Source organism: Aquila chrysaetos, chromosome 5 (genome assembly GCF_900496995.4).
Source record: "Aquila chrysaetos chrysaetos chromosome 5, bAquChr1.4, whole genome shotgun sequence".
Taxonomy (NCBI): Eukaryota; Metazoa; Chordata; class Aves; order Accipitriformes; family Accipitridae; genus Aquila; species Aquila chrysaetos.
In genome coordinates, this window is record NC_044008.1 from 54814810 (window position 1) to 54828289 (window position 13480).

The 13480-nt window shown below is 39.4% G+C and overlaps 1 protein-coding gene across 11 annotated transcripts in view; it reads left to right on the top strand.

Annotated features, from left to right (window-relative positions):
- CHD2 (chromodomain helicase DNA binding protein 2) overlaps positions 1-13480 on the top strand; it is a 91596-nt gene that overhangs the window by 16763 nt on the left and 61353 nt on the right. For 4 of the 11 annotated variants that reach the window (XM_041123838.1, XM_030015081.2, XM_030015080.2 and 1 more), the window contains exons 1-4: positions 927-1359; positions 4039-4110; positions 4826-4914; positions 9181-9241. The gene's annotated coding sequence lies outside the window, so the exon portion shown is untranslated. Of the gene's footprint in view, positions 1-925; positions 1360-1412; positions 1528-1872; positions 3046-4038; positions 4111-4825; positions 4915-9180; positions 9242-13480 lie in introns of those variants that run through there. The other 7 variants (XM_030015089.2, XM_030015091.2, XM_030015082.2 and 4 more) reach the window with 5 other exon arrangements.

Consider the following 13480-nt stretch of genomic DNA (forward strand, 5'->3'; position numbering starts at 1 on the left):
TTTCCAGCAGCAGGGCTTAGTAGCAGGTTGAGCGTGTACAGTGCGGAGGAAGCCCAGGGCAGTTGGCTGTACTCGGGTCGAGTGAGCCAAGTGTTTGTGGCACCACTTTTTGTGGTGAATTGGGGCCGGTGCCCGGGCCTGGCTGGTGGGTGGGCTCTGCCAGGGCCCAGGCCGGGCTGCCACCTATCAAGGGCACGGGCTCATGAGAACAGAGGTGCTTTTTGTGCCAATGGCAGCAGAGGGTGCCATAGCAAGCTGGGCCGTTAAGCGAGGGGTTCTTACAGGCCAAGTGCGGGGGGGCTGAACCTCGTAGCTCGGTGCGAGTTGGTGAGGGGCGCCTTGGGTAGGCTGAGGTATGAAGAGATTTCCGAAGCGTAGGCTAGAAGGGAAGGCGGCGCCCAGACCAAGCGGGGTCAAGGCTGAAACGAGGCGGGGTGGAGCTGGGGACGCCCCCGGCCAGGTGGGCCTGGGGAGGGGGGCGGCAGCAGGGCCCAGGGCCGCCGGCGGGGCGGGCGCTCCGCGCCAGCCGCCCGCCGCCCTCCTCCCCCTGAGGGGAGGCTCGTGCGGACGGGGCGCGAGCCCGCGGCGGGCGGGGCGGGGGCGCGAGGAGGCGGGCAGGAGCCAATGGGGAGCGGCCGGCGCCGCTCGCCGATGCTCGGCGGCGGGCGCTGAGGCAGGGAGCGCGGCCAATGGGAGGCCGCGGCCGCCGTGCGCGCGGGCCCGGGGTGGGGAGGTCGAAGGAGGGCGCGGCGCGGCCAATGGAAGCGGTGCGCGCGCTCGGGCCTGGCGGGGAGGGCGCGGCGCGGCCAATGGAGAGCGGCGCGCGCAGCCGAGGGCGGGGCGGTGCGGAGCTGGGGGGGGGGGGGGGGGCTGCGCTGCGCGCCGTAGGTAGGGGGCAGGGGCGCGGGCCCGCCCCTTCCTCGCCGCAGTGAGTAGTGAGCGGGCGGCCATGTTGTGCGGGGGGGAGGGGAGGAAGGAGTTGAGAGGAGACGGAGAGACTCTCTCACACACACGGCACAAGATGGCCGGGGAAGCAGCCGCAGCTGCAGCCGGGCTCCCGGGCGCTTTCCCCGTGGCTCGGAGCGGGGAGGCCCGGCGAGCGCTCCGGGTGCCGGTCTCGGGGGCCAAGTCGGGCCCGGCACTCTGGGGGTTCCGGGGCGACGGAGGGCGGCGAGCCGGGCTGCCGTGCGGGGCTGCCGACGGGCGGAGGGTAATGGCGCCGGGCTCCGGAGCCCTGCCCGCGCCTTTTCCCTTGCCGGGCGGGCGCGGGGTCGTCCTTCGCCGCGGGCAGGGCGAGGAGGGGAGCAGCGCCCCGTCCTCAGGGCCCCCGTTGCCTGCCGACGGGCTGCTCTTCGCGGGGTAAGTGCCTGAGTCTGCTCGCTTCTCATTGTCCTTTGTCCTTGGGAGGAAAAACAAAATGTCCTTGGAGCCGGGAGGGGGAGGGGGCGCCTCCCTCTCCCTGCCCCCCCTCGCCGCTCCCTGAGGGGAGCCTTGGGGACCCCCCTTCGTCTCCGTGACCCCTTTCGGGTAAGGGGGGAGCCGCGCGGTTTGGGGAGGGAGCGGCGGGAGAAGGGGTGCCGCAGAGGGAGCCTAGCTCGGCGACCGCCCCGGTGACACTCGTCGGTTCCCGGGCTGCAGAGCGCTCCCCCCCCCCCGCCCCGCTCATGCAGCACCGAGGGGTCTCCGCACGCCCCGTCCCCCAATGCAGCACGGAGGATGGGGGGCAGCTGCGGACGGGTTCCCCAGTGCAGCAGTGAGGAGAGGGGGGGCTGCAGACCTGTTCCCCTCCAGTGCAGCATGGAAGGGGGGCATCTGCAAACCAGCTTATAACTCCAATGCAGCAGTAAAGGGAGGGGGGGAGAGGTGAAGACTGTACTACATCATCAGTTAAATGTTTCGCCCCAAGCCCGTATCTGTTTAAAGAGCATTTGTTGCCCATTGCTGCTCAGATAGGGATATGTTTTCGTAGTTTGTAAGAACAAAGACGCCATGTCCTTTTCTCTTAAAAATAAAACTTGGTGGTTTTTTTGTGGGGTGTTGGCTTTTAACTCTTTCTAAACCAGTAAGAAAAAACAGGCTGCAGATGAGACAGCTCGGTACTTTACTGAAACAATAGATAGAAATTTACTTCACTTGAAAAACAGCAGTTCAGGTGCAGAACTTTAAAGAAAACTCTTAAGAATTACATGCAATATGATTTTGCAATTAAAACTGCAATGCAAAAACTTACAAGCTTAAAAAAAACAAAGCTCGGTCATGCCAAGTCTACAGTTTAAAGTTGGCAAAATACTACAGTTGTGATTTTGGCGAAACTATGAGAAGAAAAGGCAGTTACTTAAATACGAATTACATGATAAAGAAACAAATAGGTTTGTGTGTGACGTTAAAAGCTTTTAAAAAGCATTTATTGGGTGTCAGTTTTGGTTTTAGTATTCAGTTTGTGCATTTTTCAGGGAGCTTGCAGTCGTTTCTGTTTACGTAGCATTTTTATCATTGTTTCGATGGTTAATAATTTAGAAGTTGTACAACACCTATTGCAAGACTTTCTAAAAATGCAAGTTTAAATGGAATGCCTGATGTTTGTTTTGCGTTGGCTCGCATTCAGCAATTATCAATTTAAGGGTAAAATTGTAATTCCAGAGGTATAAAAAGTCACTGTAGTAGAGCAAGAGGTAAATATTAAGAACTTTAGTTTTAATTGGAGATTGCGTATAGCCATATTTGTTGATTTATCTGGTGTACACTTGTACAGGGTTATAAAACTCCGTGCAGGTTTTAAATATTGCAGTTGGAGGTAAATCTACATTTTTCTGTACTTCTCTGCAAATATGAATCCGTCATTACAACTGTGAAAGTTGGCTTTTTTTTCTGGAAATATAAATACAAGTTTCAGCAACCATTGGATTTCTATCACCTTTATGCAAAGTGTTTGGTATCCTTATTTTAGATTTGGATTATGGTGCTTTTATAACCCCAGCAACAGTTCTGCAGTGTAGAACAGGTTGAGACATACACACTTTGCTGAAAAGAAAGTTCTAGCTTTAGGTGGGTGTCTGCTGTATTTTATTATTTTTTTTTAATACATTAGGAGATAATTTTTAAAATAGCTTTGAGTTGTTTCTTTCAGCTACTGAAAATAAAATAGCAGCTAAGTGTCTCTGAAAATAAATTGCTTTTAATTATTAACATATTTTATTCAATAGTTGTGCATTTTTGTGTATACAAGGTATAGGAATTTTAATTTATATTTAAATATCTTTTAATGTAACATTAAAATGTTTTTTTAAATTACCCACATATTTACAGAATTGTTCCAGACTTCTTCTAGAGTACGAAATAATGGTGATAAATATAACTGCTGCAAAATAAAATGTTAAGCCTTTTCACAAAAGGCGAGAAAAGTTGGCTAGAGGTAGTGCAAATATGGTGTTCCTTGTGTTAAAGAGTGTAGTTTGGGATCTGATTAAAGGTTAAAGAAGCTGAAGGCTTTGAAACTGTATTCTGAAGGGCAAAAGAGATATCTTTTTGGGGGGAGATCAAGTAACTTATGACTTAAAATTCAGAGAAGCTGATGACAGAAGCCATTTTCAAATTACTCTGCTATCACTAGAGGTTTTATTTAATTTTGCATAGCCTACTTCTGAAGACTTTAATATGAAAAAAAGTACAAGGACTGAGAGGTATTGTGTGATAAATTACTGAAGAAGAAAAAAATCTCAAATTGGCTAGGCATTTGATCTTTAAGTCATTCAAAATTAAGGTAATGGGAGACAGAAGAGCAGATTGCAGTTATTCATGCAAAAATATAGATCATGCATGTTGTATGTCAGTCACTCTTCATCTCCAGTGTTTTTCTTCAGCCAAGTATGTACAGCCACCCGTACTTTTATTTTTAGAGTTGAGTTCTAAAGATACAGTTACTGCTATCATAAGTTTTTCCTAACTTAATTACCTAAAGATCAATAAATTTCAAGTATCTGACTTGTTCTGCTTTTCTAAAGCAAATTGCTGAAAATTTTGATACTTTCTTTTTTTTAGGTAGAATTCCATGAACAATACCTTATTTCCTGACTGGCTTCCAGAAGAATCGTTAGTACCTTATTTTCTTAGGTAAGAGTGGTTATAACTTGTAGTATGTTAATTTCCCTGTTATTTTTTTGATCTTGGGATTTGCCTTTTTTGCTACTGTGCAGGTGGGAAGAAAAAAACCTCATTTTTAAATTGGAGTGGACCCATTTTATAAATTATCTGGAATTTTTTTAAGCCTTTTTTTGCAGATATGGCTAGACTGTCTTAAAATAAAGAGATGTTTGTGCTACTACTTCTGTATAAATTTTAGTTTACTAAGGCTATTTAATAAGTGGATTGTTATTTTTTTATAGATGTATACACATACATATGCATTGTATTTGGTGGGAAATGACAGTATGTTGATATAAACCCAGAAGTTCCATATGTCCCATTTCACTAGTGAAAACGTGCATAGAACTTTAAAAATTGTTTCATTTTTGTACTTAATGAGTTTGTAGCATTAACGCTTGGGGATATTGTAGAATTTGTGTATGATGGTAATGACCCTAGATTTCAGATATTCATACAGAAGGAGATTTTTGGGGCCTGTGTCTCCATTTTGGAGACCTGAATGCTAATGCTTGGCAAGGATAGAATATTACGTTTTTGTACTGTGGGTAAAATTTTTATTAATCGTAACACTCTTTATGTATTATAAAAAAGTTTATATTAATCAAGAACATTAAAACTGTAGGTAAAATCTGTATGTACCTTTGTTTTCAGACAAACCTGGTTTTGTTTTTTTTCTTTAAAGGCTATTACTGGATATTGTTCTTGCTTCCAAAGATTCAGATGGCTGTTTGGGTAAAAGACCTTGAGCAAATTCCGTGCTGTGCATACCAGGTATGTTATACTGTGTTGTGCGTTGTTTTTTGGTGGTTTTTTTTATTATCCTGGAAGTAATTTTTCTTTTTTTTTTTTAGCAAAATAAACATTGAACATTTATGTTACAATGTTTTACCGTGTTGAATTTTCTTTCATGTTTTAGTGCATTTGAAAACTGTTAGCATGTACTAGATACAGTAATGTTAATGTTTCCTTTCACATCTTGTAAGATTTTTATGGTCATTCATAAATATGACTTTTTTTAAGAATCTGAAATGACCATGTCAACGTGTTGTAAAATAAAGCTGTGCTTATGAGGATTGCCATATCTACTAAGGTCATTCAGTCTAATCAAATTTTAGAAATGCTTTTCCTTCAGTTCAAGGTATTGCTTCATTAGCAAGTGACACTCATAAGCTTTTCCTTTCCAAGAAATTGTTTTTATACATTAAACTTAGAAATTCTCTTTTCAGTGTAAGTTTTACTCTAAAAGCCTAAACCTGCACCCAGTTATGAAGTATCTTACTGTCCTTCTTGCAGTATAAACAAATCAGCTTTCTAATGTTTGATTTTTTTTTTTAAATTTCTTTTTTTACACTTTAAGGTTCTGCATTTAGAGACAGAGTAACATGTTACATTTGAGTCATGCTTTCACCACTGTGTAATTAAGAGTTGGGGATCTTGTTTGCCTGTCTTTACTGGTTCCTTTTCACAGCTTACCATGCTAATGTACTTCAGTACATGTTCAGAATCTCAAAGCGTAAGGTGTCTTCATGAAGACGTGTATCAGGATTCTCAAAAATACTCTTGATAATTTGCTTTTAAAAATTACATAATTTATCACAATAACTTAAGAAAACAGATGTTGTGAACCCCTGTGGCTTGGATGAAGGCTTCAGCCTGTTCATGTAAGAGAAGTCATATACCAATTTTGCACATGCGTTTTAAAAATGTCTCTTTAGGTTTTAATAAACCTTTATCTGCAGTAAGTCACTGCTAATATGCAAGGCAGATTTCAAATAATATTTACAGAGAATAGACATGTACCATACACGATGGATGTCCTGCAACAAAACACAGCTATTGAACAAGGCTGTTAGGTATGTTCTAGACCTTCATTGTGTAACTCTCTGATGGGAATTTTGAGAATTAGAAGTTTGTGTTAGAAATGGTCTGTTACCTTGAGATGAACAGCAGAACATAGGTGAAATCCCATGCAAATTCTCAGTTTAGAGGGTCAAAATGACCAGATATTGCACAGTCTATTACAAAAAAGGCAAGACTAGCCTGATTCACATAAAAGTCGGATAGTAATGATGGGACTGAACTTGTCAAACTCAAGACTTGTATTCCTAATGTTAAATCCTTAAATGTCTAAAGCTGCAACTTTCAATGGACCTGCTCTTAAAGAAAAAAACCAAAACCAAAAAAACCCTAAAAAACTAGTGCTCAAAAAAAAGTCATCTTGACTGACCTGAGTGTTTTATGATGAATATGAAATTGAGCACTTTGATCTTAATGATCTTACATGTTTCCTATATCATCATGATGCTGTTTGTGCTGAATAGATGTTATAATAAACCCAGTTTTATATGTCCCGTTACTTTTGTGAGCTCTTTGGACCTCCCTTTTCCTGTAAGAACAACATGTTTTCACCTAGTAAATGGCAGCTTGATCTTTTGGTTAGGTAGACCTCAGTAGGCTAGATGCACACTACAGGGGACTTGAGGAAAGTTTTAAGTTCATGACTACCCTACAGCATACTAATGAGGATTGATGAGGTCAGAAGAATGCTCTCTGGTCAAGTCTTAATAACTTTTTCAGTAGAGGAAGCTGTTCTTCTATGGTGTTACAAAGCCATATTAAGTGTCTCATAGAATGAATTTGTAGCATTGGCAGCTTATATCGAAAAACATTGGTGTAGTGATATATTTCATGTTTGCCAAAATACTTTCTTAATTTATCCCAAGAAAGAATCTGACATGGGGTAAATAGCTTTAGAACATCTGACCTTACCTCATGCTGTAAAAGGAGATGCACTTTCCTGATTCTTAGAGCTAGCAGTGCCAATCTTTTGGTGACGAGTCATGGACCTATGATGCAAGGCACGGTTTATGTGGAGTAGGCCGTACTGTACTTATGACATGTCATTCTATAATTTAAAAATAAATATAAGCCACAACTATAAGGCTACCTTAAAAAAAAGTAAATCCATGTTTGTTTTTAAATAAGGGATGGATTTTTTTAATCACGAAGGGGTTACAACAATTACTGTGAGTAGTCTGATTAAAAGATTTTCAGTTTGACATTTATTAAATAAATAGAATTAAATAGAAAATACAGGCATTAATCTGAAAGGCTAATTTTTTTCAGCTGAAACTTGTGTTTACTAGCTCTATAGTTTGTGGCTCTTGGCATAAAACTTCAGCTTTTGTGATGCATTCTGTAGTTCAGGAATGAATGTGTTTTGGATATTAAAATCAAAAAACTCAAAATACAGTGGTATATTTTATAATGGTGGAAAATTGATCACTTGTGATCATATGAATGAAATGTAATATGTTATTAACATCTTGGTGCTGTTTTTACAAAACTCATTGTTTGGTTCATCTGTTCACTTCAGAGTAGAGAAGTCTTACTACTACCAAGTGATACCATCCTAACATATTAGATTCCTTTTGCAAAATTTTGCTGAGGTCAGAAGAATGTGCTCTGGTTGAGCCTTGGTAACTTTTTCAGTAGAGGAAGCTGTTCCTCTGTGGTGATATAAAGCCATATTAAGTATCCTCATTAAAGTTTTTGTGAAATTACTATAACTGGATGCTAACTCTAGAATTAAAGAAAACAGGAACAAACTTGAATGCAGATGGTGTATGTTTAGCTGTGCTGTAAATTATTAAAAATGGCTGAGAGCTGTAAGTTGAAAGTCTTTCCATCATTAACTTCTACCTAGTCTTCATATATTAAATTGCAGTTTCTGAGTGGCTTTTTTTTTTTAGTGAAATGGTACATATAGGACAGAAGGAGATTTGAAGGGCATAAGTAAACCTCTTTAGTTCATTTCTTATGCTTGGCATGACTGATAGATGCCTCTTGGATGATCAAAGTCTAGCAACCATGTTGTGTTTCTTCTACAAAGTGCCCGTCCACCATTTTAGAAGTACTTCAGTTTTGTGCTTCCATTTAATAGCAACTGTTGGGTCACATTTAAATGCATGTTTTAAACTTCTAAATTTCATGTTTGTTTGGAAATTCTAGATGTTTGTGCCAGTTTACTACTATGATTTTTTTTATCATTTCCCCTTTCTAAAGGGATCTTTCTCCATATTAATAATTTCAAGTAAATTACATCAACAAAGAAATTACAGTTCTGTTCATCACAGCTTGCTTTCTGTGCATCTGAGTAGCTATCAATTTGAAGACGAGAATTTAGAAGATTGTAGAAAATAATGCACAGTATGCTATCACTGAATAGGTTCATTAATTTTTATGTATTTGAGGCTATATTCCAATATAAGTAGATTCTGAGAGATCATGAGAGAAACAGTTTTTTGCTTGTACATGTTAGGTAGATAACTTGTATGGCTCATGATAGTGGATGACTTCATGCAGTTGAAATTTACAGTAAAAAAAACCAAGGCGGGTTCATGAGTTGTTTTGGAGTTTTAGGTCTTATTTTAATCTTACTACCTCTGTTTAAGATAATTTTGATTAAATGTTTATTGATGTGGATTGCTAGTAAGCATTTTCAAAATCAAGTTTTCAAATTCGAGCCTTGTCCACATGCGGATCACTTTGAGATATAGAGTAGGTAACTTGTTACATATCAGTGTGTTAAATAATTCCACTTCATCTAGCTGATACCACCCCTCAGTAAAAAGAATATTTTAATTATTTTTACATGAAGGGCAGATCAGTTAGTTGAAGCATACTTCCACTTGATGCCTGATTGCTGATCTTTCTCAAAAATTAAAAAAAAAATATTTTTTTGTTGTTGTTGCTTTGTTTCTCGAGGAATTTGTGTACAGGTCTGAATTCTTTGGGTGGTTTGCACAGGTTCTTTGATAATGGGTTGCCTAGTGATACTTCACATTTTTTATAAAAATGTCTCTGGTGCTGTATGCTATGATCTGCTGGGGACTTTTGTTTTTTTTTTTCATTTGTGGATAGGGCTTTTGTAATACTCTTAAGCTAGTGCTCTAGTCTTCTAGTCCTGAAAGGTTTTTTTTATTATTTTTTAGTTTTCTTTTAATTCAAGTGTTTAATATATCCTTTTCCCTACAGATGTGTTGAGGAGTTGATTTACTCACTGTAAGCAAAATAACTGCTCTTGATTGAAGTGCTGGTAAGTTGTTATTCCTAATAACATTTACTTTTTAGCTTTAAAAAAACCCCTACAAACACACATGGCTGTAATGTTTAACTTGCTCAAGTTTTTGGCTGAATACATCCTAAAGTTCCTTAAAGTGTGTCTGTGCGTGCATGTGTGTTTCTAGAAGGCTCAGTTAGAAGGACCATAGGATCATTCTTCCTGGGTTCTTAGGAAATGAAGCTATACTTGGATAGTACTCTCAACCTGTCTCGCTGGAGAACAGCTTTCATATGTAATTGTAGTTCATTGGTCTTCTGCTTCTGTGATTTGACGCCATATTTTGTTGAGAACTGTTAAATCAGTTTGCTTGTTCAGAAGGTTTTGGTACACAAATACCTGTCTCTACAGAGAAGTACTACACACAATTTGGATAACAAATGGTGTGGAAAGTATCATAGCAGGAAGACCTTGTCTCATGAGCATCTCATGTTGTCCTTTTTTGCTTCTGTGAGGATCAGTGAGAGTCTGAGCAGATAGTAACTGTCTTCTATGATTGTTCTGTTTCTGTTCTTTCATAAAGCTTCAGCGTTGCAGAAAATGGTATGTAATGCTGATACAGTTTCCTTTATTAAACTTATAGCTGTTAGACTTCATTTTAGGAATCATTCCTCATATAGTCAAAATGCAAAATTGGCAGACTTGAGTAGAAAAATACATTCAGTTCTATACTGGATAGATATGGGGATAGGATTTTCTTCAGTTTCCTTAACTAAAAGGAATTTGGTCTTGATGATGTTTTGCTGTCTCTGGCACATTCTGTTGACTCTCTTGGGAGTTGTCTCTGGAAAGACCAAAGTCCTTTTGTCTTTGCTTAAAATTCAGACTTCTTGATTCTACATTTTTAATTAGGGCATCCATTGCATTTTGTGTACATGAATTAACTTTTTTTAGCGGGAAGCTCTGTTCCCTGTACAACTATGCTTCGGAATATATGCTTTTCTTTAAAAGAGACAGTTTCTTGGAGACAGTTCTTTCAGTTTGACATGCTACCTGATTGACTAATGCCTGCCTTAGACTGCAGACAGCTTGAGAAAATGTTGTTCCAAGATGCAAATATTCTCTTGTTTCAGTGGATAGATGATAGTGATTTTTAACTGTCCAATGGCTCTGTATGTTAGCAGAGACCTTCAGCAACCATGCTTACCTTGTACCAACTGCATCTATGCTGCCTCAGGTGCTAGAAAAGCAGCTACTCCCTGTTCGTACTCTAAAGTCCCATGCTTTCTTCTGGTCTACTCACATGATGCGGAGGCTAGCGTAGAGCTGTTTTGAAAGTAAAAAGGAGTATGTCGGGGTAAGGTGCAAACCTTGCTAGGCCATGTTGGTGTGGCCTTGTGCTGCTTTTAGGTATATTTCATTTTGAACCAATTTTATCACTTCAGTTTTCAGTCCTGAAGCAAAACAGTAGAATTCATGAACTTTGAGGAATTCAGTTCTTACTGTGTGTACGTGTGCTCAGTTTTGACAATCTTTGATTAGTGTTTCATCTCTTCTACTACTGTGTTCTGTAAGTTTTATTACTTTGTTTTTTCAGAAGTCATAAGCTATTTTTCACACTGCAGGTATGTGTAGAACAGCCTATTTCTTGGTATGTTAGAAGTAAATGTTACTCCTTCCAGCTGTTTCTCAAACCTCTTCCTATGCTGTCCACTGTTGCCTTTTTTCCCCCCATCACCTGCTATAATCTCTAAACATGTGACTCATGTTCCATTTTTATATTAATCTTCATCTGTTTCCTACATCTATCTTTGGGAATTTTTTCTGTTTTCTCTCATTGGATTGTAAATTAGTTGTCAGATCTGGTTTCTTGAGCAGGAATTTGGCTGTTCAGTTACATACTGAGTAATTCTTCCATCCTTTTCTGTTTTATAATTCGTACTTAAAGGAAGGGGTGAATGTGAAACTGTTATTGACTTAAAGAAACAGTTGTCTTCAAAAGAAGTTGCTTCAGAATGCATTTATAAAAACATCCAAATGTATGGATCTTTAAAGATCTAGTATTACCCTCTCTGGTTAACATAAACAATGTTTAGTTGAAGCACTGATTTTTTATTTTATTTTATTTTATTTTTTTACTTGAAGGGAGGAAATACTTGAAAACAGCAGGAGCTTTATTGAAGTTGGCATACTTTGCTTAATGCAATAAAATTTATTATTTAAAAATAATACCCACAAAAGAGTGCATCTGTGAATAAAGTCACATCTTACCTGAAATTAATCTCTAAATCTGAGAAACCTGGCAAACAGCCTTTCTTAGCTAAAAATACCTGATCCTACATGAGTTGTGCTTTTGCTGCTGTGCTTACTGAACATCTAATAGTAGTAAAATCAGACTTAGGACTGCCCAGAGTACTTGAGTTTCTTTTAAAGATTGGGTGTAATGTCATTATGGACTTCAGATGTCAATAAAGGGCATGTCTGCTTTTTCCTCTAGTGTAAAAGTTACCAGAGATGTGCCTTTGAGAAAAAATCTTGCTTTAATGAACTTTGAAGTGTAGAACTTCAGGTTTGGTTTGCTCAGAACCTCATTCTGTCCATTCAGCTCCCTCTGTTGGAGTGAATTCCCTTTACTAGCAGTATGTCACCTTGGTTTTTAAATTCAAGCCTCAGAATGTGAGAGATCTCACCCTGGAAAACTTTGTAAATGTATTGGTGTCTTATGCACTTGTGCTGATGCCTGAGTGTTTTACATGTTGTGATTGGCCTTCAGGCTCGCACTTTCAGAAACGCAAGGTTCCAATAGACATGAAATGGCCGAAGCCATGTTTTTGGCCATGAGGGATGTCTTTTATTGCTGTGGTCTCTTAATAGGTAGAGCAACAAATAATTACAGAAAACTGAGGAGAAAAACTTTGTAAACTCAGATGTTTCAAAACTGTTGCATTAAACCTTTGGGCATGGTTGTGAATGTTTTCTGTCCGTTGATACAGAATGTCAATATGTTACCAGTGATGTGATGGAAACTGAAAGTATTACATGACTACCCAAGTGCCTTATTTACCATGACCAAAATACTGTGTTTGGAAACAAATACAGTAAATAGTAGATAATATAAGCTTGACAAATGGGATGATGCCTAATTGATGTTACAGAAGGAATGAAATACTCATGTCATCTAGCAAAAAAATTGGGCTCTTCAGTGGCTACCTTAAGTGTAGGATCACTGCAATATGTCTTAGTGGAGGAGTATATTTTTGCAACATTATCAGAACTTCTTAGTAAAATGTGCCTTAACTCATAAGTAAACAAATGCTGTGAATTATTTTAAAGCAAATGTAGATTTCACATGAAAAAGTGTACGGATTGCTATTAATATTTTGGCCATTAGTGTAGCATCTTTTTTTATGTATGAATAACTCTTAGAACAGGGGCTGTTGTAGCATGTTCTTAATTATAATATATCATCAGTTCTGTTTACTGCTAATTATTTTACAAGGTCAAGAGAAGAGTTTAAAATTAATGTGGTGGGGTTACTTGCAAAGTTTTTGGTGCAGCCAAATGTAGGTGAACCTACTAGGGAAATTTGCCATTAAATTGCATTTGGCATATCTCATTAGTGTCTAAGGCAGAAGGCTAACCCAACTGAAAACAGCCTTTTAAGGTTGACTAATATGTAACTAAATTATATTTTGAGAGGCGGGGAAAGCTGATGCCAGTAATTAAATTTCCTTATGTTAAGCTTCTTACAATAACTATAAAAACTATTTTATCAGTCTTATTTATGGGATTTCCACTGTGCTCATGTTAGTACTTCTGAATATTTGATTGTGACAATAATGGACAACTTTATGGTGGTTTATTTTTCATGTTTTGGTACCTCAGTCAAGGCATTAACATTAAAAATTATTCAAAGTTTTAATTTATCTTCAAATGCCTAAATGGATTTGAAATTAGGCTAGTATACCAATAAGAACTAAAAAAACCCCCAAACCAGAACAACCCCCAAAACCTGTTTATTCAGTGGGGGGCTGGGGGGGGGGTAGAAAACCTTTCAAAATATTTAATTCCTGTCTTAACTGAGGATGAGTTGAACGCTTGAACCAAAGAATTTCTGCAAACTTGAATGTTCAATTTCTGGTTCTGAAAATGTGAAGATCCTGTGGTTGAATACTATTACAACTACGCATGTTGTACAATGCAAAGTGAATTACCAGATACTGTATTCCACTTGTGTGCTGTACTTGTTTTCCATTGTATTTAAAACAAGGAATT